The 12,177-nt window shown below is 40.4% G+C and overlaps 1 long non-coding RNA gene across 1 annotated transcript; it reads right to left on the reverse strand.

Moving 5' to 3' along the window:
- Window positions 1–3,071: 3,071 nt before the first annotated feature.
- Window positions 3,072–6,424, reverse strand: LOC103187165. Its single transcript, XR_488859.1, has 3 exons — window positions 6,404–6,424; window positions 5,476–5,634; window positions 3,072–3,346 (listed from the first exon to the last, which is right to left on the reverse strand). It is a non-coding gene; the product is annotated as an uncharacterized LOC103187165 (long non-coding RNA).
- Window positions 6,425–12,177: the final 5,753 nt, after the last annotated feature.

A 12,177-nucleotide genomic window follows, 5' to 3' on the forward strand; every position in this document is an offset into this window, starting at 1 on the left:
ATTCAGAGTAAAAATCAATTTCTCAAAGCGTGAGTTTGTTTTGAGGCATTAGCGTCCATTGAATATTTATAATATCATTTGTCCACAGCGATTTCAACCTCTACTTGAAGTCTTACTTTGTAAGATGTCCTCCCGACGTGAAAAGCGCTATATCAAATGCAAGGATTATTATTATTACTTTGAGCATTCAAACAGTGTTTTTAAAAATAAGTTTTAATATTTTTGAGATTTTCTTCATTTCGCAGTCTGATTGTTTAAAACAAATTAAAAGCAACCTTTCTGTCAGCTACATATATCAGTGATAAAATACTCCAAATGCTAAATAATAGATGGACCTGGGTACTGTTTTCTTTTCGTGGGTTGACTGATAATGTACTCTTTCTGGAGCCCTTTAATGATAACTATCAGTGATAAAATAAAACCCTAAGATCATTGGAGTGCTCTGGTCTTAGTCACAGGGATAGCCTTGTTGTAAGAAAAGTATCTGCAGCAGCTCATTAATATTTCAGTTGAAGTTGACAAGTTACCTTGCCCACAGACAGCATAATCACTCTGCCGTTTTGCACTCTATGCATCTGATTGTGATCAGATCAGACAAGACTAACACCAGTCCACAGGGAGGAATTTCTCCCTAGCAACCGTTATTCTTCCCAGTCAATGAAAAGCAACATGTGTGTGTGTTTGTAGGATGGAGGGGAGAAGCAAGGGGATTTTTCCATCAGGCGTTCATTTAGTTTAAAATTGTGCAAAAAAATCCACCCTGATTACCAAACACGAGTGAAGATGTCATTTTTCTCCGAGGAGCTTAGTGCTTCCTGTGGTGCAGTGCATTAAGCCTCCAACCACGTGAAAGTAGACTGGCAATACTAAACAGCGTTGTGATGAGCATCCCAACAGATCATTAGCAGATGAAGAGCGAGAGGGGGTTGAGATATATTGCCCTTATTAACACCCAATTTAGCGCTCTTAGTAATTCTCATGACCTAGCTTTGAGGAATGGAAAGGGGAAGGGGTAATAATCCCTTCAAAAACAAATAGCTAAATAAATACAGTAATAATAATTTGGTCCTCAATCCACAACTGTGGGACACTGATGTGCGTAGTTTGCTGTCACATTTCACCCACACAATATACAATCAATTCACTTTACAGTATATTCTGTGAAGTGCTTTGAGACATCTTGAAGACGTGATAAGGCACTAAATCAAATGCAAGGATTATTATTTTTAAGAGGAGTTCATAAGAAATGGTTTTGTAAGTGAAACCCAAGAGTTGTACATACTAACTGTTTGGAAGGTCAGGGTTACTGATGGGGAGTTGCTGCCCTCACTATCTGTGTTTGTTCAGTTAGCGTAACGCTGCCTATCATGTGAGGTTCCAAGTGTTTTGATGGAGGCACTGAAATCTGGCTAGACTGCATGCATCTCAGTGCAGAATGATTTCAGGGTCAGGTAAACTTGTGCTTTCGAACTCTCTCTGGCTCCTCGCCTAGGGAATGGAGCAGTATGATTTTGATTCAGTGATAGCTTATATAAACCACATTCATTCAAAAACTATGCTTTTATTTTTTTCCTGTGCTTCACACTCAACCCAATAGTATATACTAATAGCAAATATCCACTGAATTTTGCTCTGGTCAATTATAAATGGAACTGATGAACTCTGTGGTCAGTTTGGCTCAATTCACACCCCACACCAAGACATCAGCTCATATTTCAGGAAAACACTTTGGGGCAATTTGAATAGGATAGTAAATGGATCAAAACAGAGTTCCTACAAGTCCTGGTTACCGGAAGGCCTATTTGGACAACTCGGATTGTTTACGGTCAGATACTGACTTGAATATGATCTTCCTTACTTACATCCATTTTGCCATATATTTTAAAAGTCGTATTGATTATCATCCTGTTCAACATTTGGATAATTTTCTTATGAAATGTAACATTTTTAGACACACAGTTACTTACATCCTCTGATGGGACACCAGACGCCTGACATTTCTCTTGATCTTAGCCTTAAGATTCATGCAGAATTTGGAAACTAGTTTTCCACAGTCTCTTTTTGAGATATTGTAATTGGACAACCAGCTTAAAATTTAAGACTGAACTCGTGAATTTTCAAAAACTCTACATCTTAGATTTGAAGTCAATGGTCTTAAGGTTAAGAATGTGAGAAATTTAGAGTCTCTGAAATATAAGGCACAAAATCTCATGGGGGATTGGAAGTATTCTCTGTTTATTCGTTATAGCATGTGTATTGATGTGGACTGAACTCCAATGAACTTTGTTTGGTGCATTTAGAAAATTTCAAAACGAAAGCAGTTTTATATGTCTAATTTAATGTTACATTTACATGAAGTGATTTATAATTTAAAAACGATCTTCGATAGGGATTTTAGGGAGGGATAAATTTATTTAATATAGTGAACAGAATACAACAGCCCTTTACCCACATTAGTGAACAAAAGAGAAACCGGTAGATCTAAAAGAAAGTTATTTGTTGCTTTCTTTTTGTTGAAAAATCTGTTAGGTGCACATAACAAAGGCACTCAATGCGTTAGCATAATGTGCTTAGATTTCTGTTTCAGCATAATTCAAGTGATGCTTGAAAACATATTTTATGAACTTGTCAGGGTACCAGCTTTAATTTCCAGACCATGATTCATTGGAGGTTAAATATTACAACACTATGAATGCAGTTTAACAGTCTAGAGTGCCTTCTTCATTGGTAAGTGCCTGTAGCAGGGAACTAATGTCCATTTCAGTTCTTTCCCCAGCCTTTCAGATGGGAGTTGAAGCAGGAGTGAGTCGCAATGTGTAACGATCATCACTACATGTATTCAGATCCTTGTAATATTTATAATGGCACTGAATCTCAGACCTGGAAGTTTTCAATTATTAGAAAGCTGATTTTTGAGCACTCACTGAGCGACTCCTGGCACTGAGAAGCAAAAATAATGAGGTGGGAATTGTGACACCCTATAAACAGTCCCATATTTGGCCATATGCTGAAGGTGTTTTTTAACAACTGCAACCTGGAATAGGCTACCTACATATCCTCTTTAATAAACACATAGTGGATACATTTTCCTTTGCCCGTTAGGGGGAATTATTGCCTCTTGGAGGTATTTTTCAACCTGCTAGTTTTTGGTTTTCATTACTCTGTGCACCAATGTGATCCCAGGGACAACATGAGTTCAAGTTTTTTGTCAATAATCAGATAATTGTGTTTGGACATAATACAAAATGTCCAATGAAATATTGTCCAAGTACGTTTTCATCCACGTCTGATATTGATTGCTGTTGGTCCACCATTCAATTGCTCCTCGTCCTCCATTTGATTGAACCTGCCGGGAAAATAAAGTATAACAATCCAGGTTTTTTTTAAAATCAATATTCAGACAATTGTGTTTGAAGACAATGTATACACAAGACTATTGTATATCCAAACAAAAATAAATAAAACACATACATCTATGCCTGCAAGAATTTTTAAAACATCTCTTTCTTGTCCCATCCCTCTACTCACACTCCATCCAAGTGCTGCTGGTGTATCACATGATCTTACAAAACAAAAACATTTTGCACCACAGTTAAACAAAGTATTATCATAGATACACAAGAAAATCCATACGACGTACTCTAAACTTTACAACATCGTAACCCAACTGTCTATGATGTGCCCAAAACCATCACAACTTTCTCTGCAGACAAACAAAATCAACTGTCCCTGAAGAAAATAACCCCAATCTACACAACTGAAGCTGAAGAAGCCAAACCAACACCAAGTCCCTGAAGAAGCCAAACTACAGTCAACACAACTGTCCTTGAAAGCAAATCAACCACAACCAAAGCAAACCCAGAAGAAACCTTCTCAATTCAACCAAACCTTCCAGGAAGAAAAAAACTAAAACCTGTTAACATGATAAACACACCACAATACAGCAACTGCAGCAACGTAACACAACTGTCCCTAGTCTGTAAAAAAAAACATTTTTTTTCCTCCAGAGAAAGAAAATGAACTACCACTAGAGAAGCCAAACCATAACCAACACAACTGTCCTTGAAGAAACACCAAAACATTTTGTGCATCTGCCTAAGGAAACTACCCCCAGGCACTGTCCAAAGCAAACAAAACTGTCCCTGAAGAAACCCCCCAAAACACATGGAGACGTGAAATAAACAAAACAATAAACCTTACAGACAAAAATCAAACTAACCTCCCTGTACAATTCTACCTGTTGATTGCTGCCGATTTACCTTCCGATTGCTCCAAACACCCGATTCCTGGCCACAAAACTAAATATCGGTTCAGCTATTCATCAACTGAAGCAAATGTGCCCAGAGACACAATACACAACTGTGTCCTTGTACAGTCGTGCTCCTGGTGTACCATCCACCTGCTCCTGTTCATCATTCAATCCCTCATCTTAAAACGTGCAATTATAAGATAAGATTATAAGATTGTGGAGTCCTGTAGCTCAGTGGTTAGAGCACTCGCTTTGCAAGCGAGAGACCTGAGTTCAATTCCCGGCAGGTCAGGGCGAAACCTTGGGCAAGTTTCCTTACTCCACACACCTAATAATAATCCCTCCAAAACCAAAAACAATAATAAATTGGTCATTTTCAATCTACGACTGTTTGTGGGACATTGCTGTGCGCAATTGGCTGCCGCGTTCGGCCACAAATATACAGTCAATTCAATTTACAGTGTGTTCTGTGAAGCGCTTTGGGACGTCCTCCCGACGTGAAAAGCGCTATATCAAATGCAATGATTATTATTATTATTAACACGTCATTGGGGTTGAAAACTGGCAAAAACCCACAGCCGACTTTAAAGCGGCCATGGGCAAAGTGTGCAGTACATTTCACAACTGCTTTGGGGCAAATTAAACTGAGAAAATTGTAGCTGTCGGGTAAAATGTGTAGGTTTAATAGCAGTTAAGGGGTACATGTTGCGGTAAGTTTTAAGGCAGCTAAGAGGTATTACAATTTCAAGTGAATTTTAATCGAAGTTATGGGGCAAAATTTGCAGCAGATTTTAAAGTTGCAACTGGCAAAAATTGCAGTGAGTTATAAAATATCTAAGGGGTGAGAATTCCAGTAGATTTATAGCAGTGAATGGGTACAATCTGGGGTGGATTTTATAGAAGTTATGGGGCAAATTTTTCAGCAGGTATTGAAGTAGATGTAGACTAATACGTGCAGTGGATTTGGAAATGGATCTGGGAGAATCTCAGCAGGTTTTAAACCAGCAATTGGTTAAAAATTATAGTTTTTGAAGTAACTACGGGGCAAATTAGCAGTGAATTCCAGTGCATGTAAATCGCAGCTTGGTTTGGATACTCTTAAGGATGGTGATGGGTTTCCCCACGTGTCATCACCTGCTGACCCCCAAAATTACAGAGTAATATTTGTAGTTGTCTGTAAATCAGGGAGGAGCTTTGATACTTACCAGCACACACACACAACGCACCTTGTACGCAAAGTGGAATCATCTTTTCCAGTTTCTCCCAATGATGTTTCAAGTTCATTTCCACTTGTAATTTCGTCTGGATTAAGACAAGAAATCCGCACCTTCCCGAAGCCACAAACAAGTCAGAGGGCAAAATTGAGCTTTAAAACCTGGAACCCTCTGTGGATATAAAATATGAATATGATTTGTAATACATTTAAAGCAATGAAGGCACACTACTGTATTTGCAGTGAATTTTATGGAAGCTTTTGGGCAAGATTTGCAGTATCTATTAAAGCAGGTACAAGGTGAACTGTGCAGTAGGTTTGAGAATGACTGGGATAAAATCATCAGTAAGTTTTTTTTAAATTGCATGAATAATAGAAAGAATTTCACATTATATGAGAAGACCATTTGGCCATAATCATACCATTAAAACAGTAATCCATTCAGTCCCAATTAAGCCCCATACCTCCATACCTCTTCAAATTATAACTTATATTAGCAATCCTTAAATTTTAAACAGCAGCTTATCATGTTGTTGAGATGTCTCTAAGTGCTTCACAGGACATTTTACTACAAAATGTAATGACTGTAACTGTAGGCAACAGCCAACTTGTACACACAATGCTTCACAAACACAACAGCAGTCATCACTCTTGCCCTTGAAAAACCTTTGGTTGACCCATCTCTATTCTTATCTATCGCCCCATCTCCAACCTTCCTTTTCTTTCCAAGGTCCTAGAATGACCTTGTTGTTTCCCAGCTTCAATCTTTCCTCTCCCACCACTCCCTCCAATCTAGTTTCTGTGCTGCCCACAGTACAGTGATAGTCTTAGTCAAAGTTACAAATGACATTCTGTCTGTCTGTGATCATGGTTCAACAACATGATAAGGCACAATATCAAATGCAAGGATTATTACTATTATGTATGGGGATAAGACCAACCTCTATCTCTGCCTCCACCCTTGATTCCAGGAATACTGCTGTCCTGATGGACAGTCATCAGACATCAAGTCCTGGATGATAGCCAAGTTGCCTCCCTTGCCTCCTTCAAGAGATAAGAGCCTCCCTTGCCCTCTTCAAGGCACGAATCAAGACCCTCCTCTTTGACCGTATCTTCAGGCTCCCTCCTACCTCACTGCCTTCCCTCACCCCAACCCTGTCCCCCCCATACTCGAATCCTGATCTCCAACTGTTCAGCGCCTTGAGATGTCCTCCCGGCACTTTACAAATGTAATTTTGTTGTTGTTCTTGTTTCCTGAAGGATGGTTGGATTTGGTTGACTTGGTTTCTTCAGGAACAGTTGTGTTGGTTTTGTTTTGGCTCTGGACTACAATCCCAGGCTCTATCTAGTCTGCACTCTCAGGCTCTGTCTGGTTGAAGACATCAGGGACATTTGGCTCAGCTGTTGTAAATTTCAGAGAATATTGTACGGATTTTATTGTGAATCTGTGACAATGCTTTGCTCTACTGTGTGCAAGATGTTGTTGTTTTTCTTGTTTTCCTGGTGAGGTGCAGGTGGAGAGGGATGGGTGTGTTTTATTTTTATTTGTTTTATTTTTATTTTGTCTAATCTTGTGTGTACTTTGTTTCCAGAAATGATTGTCTGAAATTGATCAAAGACAGAACTGTTGTATCTTGTTTCCCCCCTCAGGAGCGGCAGGATGGAGTCAAGGAGCGGGTCGGGCAGACAAGATTTCTTTACATTGCTACATTGACTGTTGTGTTTTTTCTAGTAATAGGTATACCATCATCTTGTAGGTTTTGTCTCCAGACACAAACATTGATCAGTACATAAACCATACTGCTCTGTATTCCTGGCAGGAGTGGTTGGATGGAGTGCAAGAAATGATTGGGAGGGAAAGGACAAAAAGAGATTTTTTTCATTTCTTACAGATACAGTTGAATGTATTTGTTTTTTTGTGTGGATATGCCATATTCTTGTGTCCAAACACAATTGCCTGAATATTGATAAAAACTTGTACTTATGATACCTGTGTCCCCCGCGGTCACAATGGTGCACAGAGCAGTGAACAACAAGTAGCGAGTTGAAAAATGCCTTCAAGAGGCAATATTTACTCCTAACAGGGACAAAGAAAAATGTATCCACTCTGTGCTTGTAAGATGTGTTTGTTAAAGAGGACATGTAGGTTGCAGTTGTTAAAATTCTTCAACATATAGCCAAATCCGGTGCTGTTAATAGTAAAATTACTGATAGATTTTTTAAATTACATCTTTTTCCCAATTAGTCCAATTTACAAAGTCCAAGTTCAGGTTCACAGATATCCCAGTTAGAAAGTCTGATGTCTCAACCCAGTTGAGACCACCTTTGTCATTATCATGATCTAGTCCCTCTCACCAACCACTCTGCCAAAAGCAAGGAGGCAGAGCAGGTTCCAGTCTAAGTCAATATCGACACCTTTATCATGTCAATATGATTTCTCGATATGATCCATAACCAAGTGTTTATCTCAGCCAAAATATTGAGAAGCGACTGATTCAACATTCAACATTCAAGATCTATGTTAGACTGTGGAAAGTAATAGATAAAGCAATACATGCTTTGAAATAGGATTTGTCACGTGAGTTCATAATCCTGGTAATGAATGTAAAGAGTGATAGTGTTTGTGTGAAAAGATGGGTTTATACACACAACTGTGTAGAATTATCGATACAAGCCTTGAAGTGAAAGGAGGGTGAAAAATCAATATATTGTCGAATGGGTTAAGAAACATCTGTGGAGTGCTGTAGCTCAGTGGTTAGAGCACTCGCCTCACAAGCGAGAGACCTGGGTTCAATCTCCAGCAGCTTGAAACCTTGGGCAAGTTTCCTTACTCTACATGACTGACAATAATGCCTCAAAAAAAAACAATAATAATAAATTGGTCACTTCAGTCCACGACTGTTTGTGGGACACTGCTGTGCGTAATCGACTGCCACCTTTTGCCCACAAATATACAGTCAATTCACTTTACAGCATATTCTGTGAAGCGCTTTGAGATATCTAGAATATATGAAAAGCAGTATATCAAATGAAAGGATTATTACTATTATTTATTGTACCACCAAAGAATTTGCAGCAGCAGAAAGAGATTGTTCGGCCATTGTGACCATTGTGCCTCTGAAATAGCTATTCAGTGTCCAATTCTCCAGCCTTTTCCCCGTACACTTTTATATTTCTGCTTATTGAGACAATTTGCATCAAAGGAGTAAATTGTGTGGGAGGGGAAAGAACTTCTAGTAATGTAATAATTGTCACGTTACTTGCTCCAAATTTCCCCAAATTGCACATTTTGCCCATAAAATACACAGTGAATCCACTTTACAATATATTCTATGAAGCATTTTAAGATGTCTCAATGGTGTGATAAGGCGTGATATCAAATACAAGGATTATTATTATTATTTTTTATCCCAATATCTTCACAGAATATATTTTTATTTTTGTACCTCCCTACACTCTTGAAGACAGTAGCTCGTGCCAAATCTTACCTCTGGGTTAACTCCAGCTGGCTTTATGGATTGCAGTCAAGATTTTTTCCCTCAGATGATTCTTCTTTAGGGATGCCTAAGACTGCTGAGATAAGCTATCAGTGCAGACCAGGTATTAATTCTTAACTGGAGTGGTTGGCACGCAGACCTGCAGAAGCTCTTGCAGTGCCTGACATCTCCCATGTCTTCAGGAACATGGTAGTCAGTGTTAAGGAGACTAACAGAGCGGTAACTTTACACTGAGTATGCTAACTTCCTGCTGTCCGGACTTCCCAACTCTTCTCTCCACAAGGTGCAGATTATACAGATCTCTGCAGTTCATGTCGTCTCCCTTACCAAGCTCCTTGAACCAATCATCCCCATCCTCACCCAACTCCACTGGCTCCCCATCCCTCAGAGCATCAAGTTTAAAATCTTGGTCCTCACTTTTGAAGCCCTCCACAGTCTTGGTCTCGCTACCTCTGCGACCTATGAACAACATACCAACCTGTCCCCTCCATTTGGCAGGTACTGGCCTGCTTCATATTCCCCACTCAAGCTTGGTGGTTGGGCCTTCAGCTTTTCTGCCCACACTTTCTAAAACTCCATCCCTCCCTTGCTTCCTTTCAAGATGCATCTCAAGACTTTCCTTTTTGACTGTGCTATCGGACCCCTATCGGACCCCCTCCCACCCCTCCTACCCTCCACCCCTCTTGATTCCAACCCCCAGCTCGGGTGCAAACCATTAAATGTCCAGCACCTTGTGACATCCTTCTGACGTGAAATGCGTTGTATACATGTAAATTGTATTGTTGTTCTGTTAATATTATAGTTCCAATCCACAGATTAACTAAACCTCAGTAACATCACTAAACTGACCAAAAAAATTACACCTGGAGCAATTTACACAATTTAAAAACCAGAGTATTTGATGCATCATTCTCGGCCCATTTCTGCTCTCCTCCTGACCCAAACTCACTGCCAGTGTAATAAAGCCCCTGTACAGACTGGCAGTGTGCACTGGTGCTTGGGTTTCAGCTAATCACTCTGAAACCCCTCTGAGAATTTTTCATCATAAGATGAAAATGTCAAACATTAATTCCCTAATTAAAAGCTTCACCTTTTTTAAAAAAAGAAATCCTCCATCATTCTTAAAATAAGTAAATCGTCTGCAATGGCATTCACAGATATGGAATCCTCTCATTTTGAAATATTCATCCTTTGGAGCAGATTTCAACTCTGTATGTTTCCAAATTACCTATTCCTGAGAGATAATAATAATAATAATCCTTGAATTTGATATAGTATCTTATCATGTCGTTGAGATGTCTCAAAGTGCTTCACAGAATATACTGTAAAGTGAATTGACTGTGTATTTTGTGCACAAAATATGCATCATTCTGCATCCTGCAAAATACCCAGGATGCTGGTGGAGGTGGTGATTCGTTGTGAGTCTGTTCGAGGCTTACTCCTATTTTCTATCTCCAATATACATTTGCCTACTGAGCCACAGTAAATCCAAACTCTGTTCCCCGTTAGGCTTGCCTGCCTGCCTGTTTCCCACTGAGAGACAGGCAGGAAGGCCACCTGCTCCCAGGCTCATTCCAATACCTCTAGGTGGAGATATGCAAGAGCGATCCACTGCGGCAAGGGAACCAAAGTATCCTTTTTCTGGTGAAGTGTTCTTTTCTTAACAGCCTGACTTAAATCAGAGATTCATCCGATGGAAATCTTAATAATAAAAATCCTTGCATTTGATATAGGACCTTATCATGCTGTCAAGACATCTCAAAGCACTTGGAAGGAAGAATGAGGAGAGGCATTATATACTAAATCATAGAATTTCAAAGGGAATGCAGGAACAGGGAGACCTCGGGGTTCACATACACAAATCTTTGAAGGTGGCAGGACAGATTAATAAAGCTGTTAGAAAGCGTATGGGATGCTTGGTTTTATAAATGGAGGCATAGAGTACAAAAGCAAGGAAGTTATGCTGAACATTTATAAAATCACTGGTTAGCCTCAACTGAGTATTGTGTCCAATTCTGGGCACCACACTTTAGGAAGGATATCAAGGCATTGGAATATACTGTAAAGTAGACTACGGCAAAATAAGACAGTATTTTGTGGACAAAATCTTAAAACAACAACCTGCATTTATATAGAGCCCTCATCCCCGAGCATTTGATAGTGGGGAGTATGACACGTTACCGGGGGAAGGGGGAGGTGACCGTAGGCACAGTTGAAGAAGAAAGTCTTCAGGTGTGACCTGAAGATGGAGAAGGAATGCGCAAGATGGAGGAATAGAGGAAGAGTGTTACAGAGTTTCGGGGTATAGTGGCTGAAAGCGCAGCCACCAATAGTGAAACGGAGGGCCCAGGGGACATGCAGAAGGCTGCAGCCAGTCGACTGAAGGCAGCAGGTTATGGGTTGAGGAGAAAACAGGTCAGAGAGATAGGGAAGTACCAGGGCATGAAGGGATTTGAAAACGAGTGTGAGGATCTTGAAATTGATCTGTTTGGCGATTGGGAGAGTGGGGCCTGGCTAGAACTGGTGTGATGGAGGGACAGACTTTAGTGCGGGTGAGTATGCTGGGGGTAGTGTTTAGGATCAGCTGGATCCTGCGTATGGTAGAGCTGGGGAGACTGGAGAAGAGGGCATTTGAAAAGTCGAGTCGGGAGGTGACAAACACATTGGGGGGAAGGTTTTGGCTGCATCTGGGGTAAGCTACGGTCAGAGGCAGGCAATGTGGCGGAGGTGGAGGAAGGTGGTCCTGGTCAAGGACCAGCTGTGGGGAAGAAGGACAGCTGTGGGTCAAACCTGACACCGAGGATATGCACTGTTCAGTGAGTCTGATAGATAGGCCGGGGAGGTCAGAACTGCAGGATAGAAGACATTGATGGGAACCAAGCAGCATGGCTTCCGTCTAGTCAACATTTATTTGTAAGAAGTTGTCGCCCTGATGTCCACCAGACAAGCTGACAGAACATTGGCGGACTTGGAATCGATACTGGAGGAGGCAAAATAGATTTGTGTGCCATCTGCAAACATGTCGAAGTTTACCCCGTGTCTGAGGATGACATTGCCCAGAGGGAGCATATAGATGAGGAAGAGGAAGGGGCCAAGAATTCAGCCCTGGTGTTTGAAGAGACAAAGTGAAGGCAGTTTGTTAGGTAGGACTCAAACTATTCTAGTGCAGTCCCACTAAATGGATGGAGAGGTAGTGGATGAGGTTGGCGTGCTCGACT

This window comes from Callorhinchus milii, unplaced genomic scaffold, assembly GCF_018977255.1.
Source record: "Callorhinchus milii isolate IMCB2004 unplaced genomic scaffold, IMCB_Cmil_1.0 Scaffold1, whole genome shotgun sequence".
In the NCBI taxonomy this organism is placed as follows: domain Eukaryota; kingdom Metazoa; phylum Chordata; class Chondrichthyes; order Chimaeriformes; family Callorhinchidae; genus Callorhinchus; species Callorhinchus milii.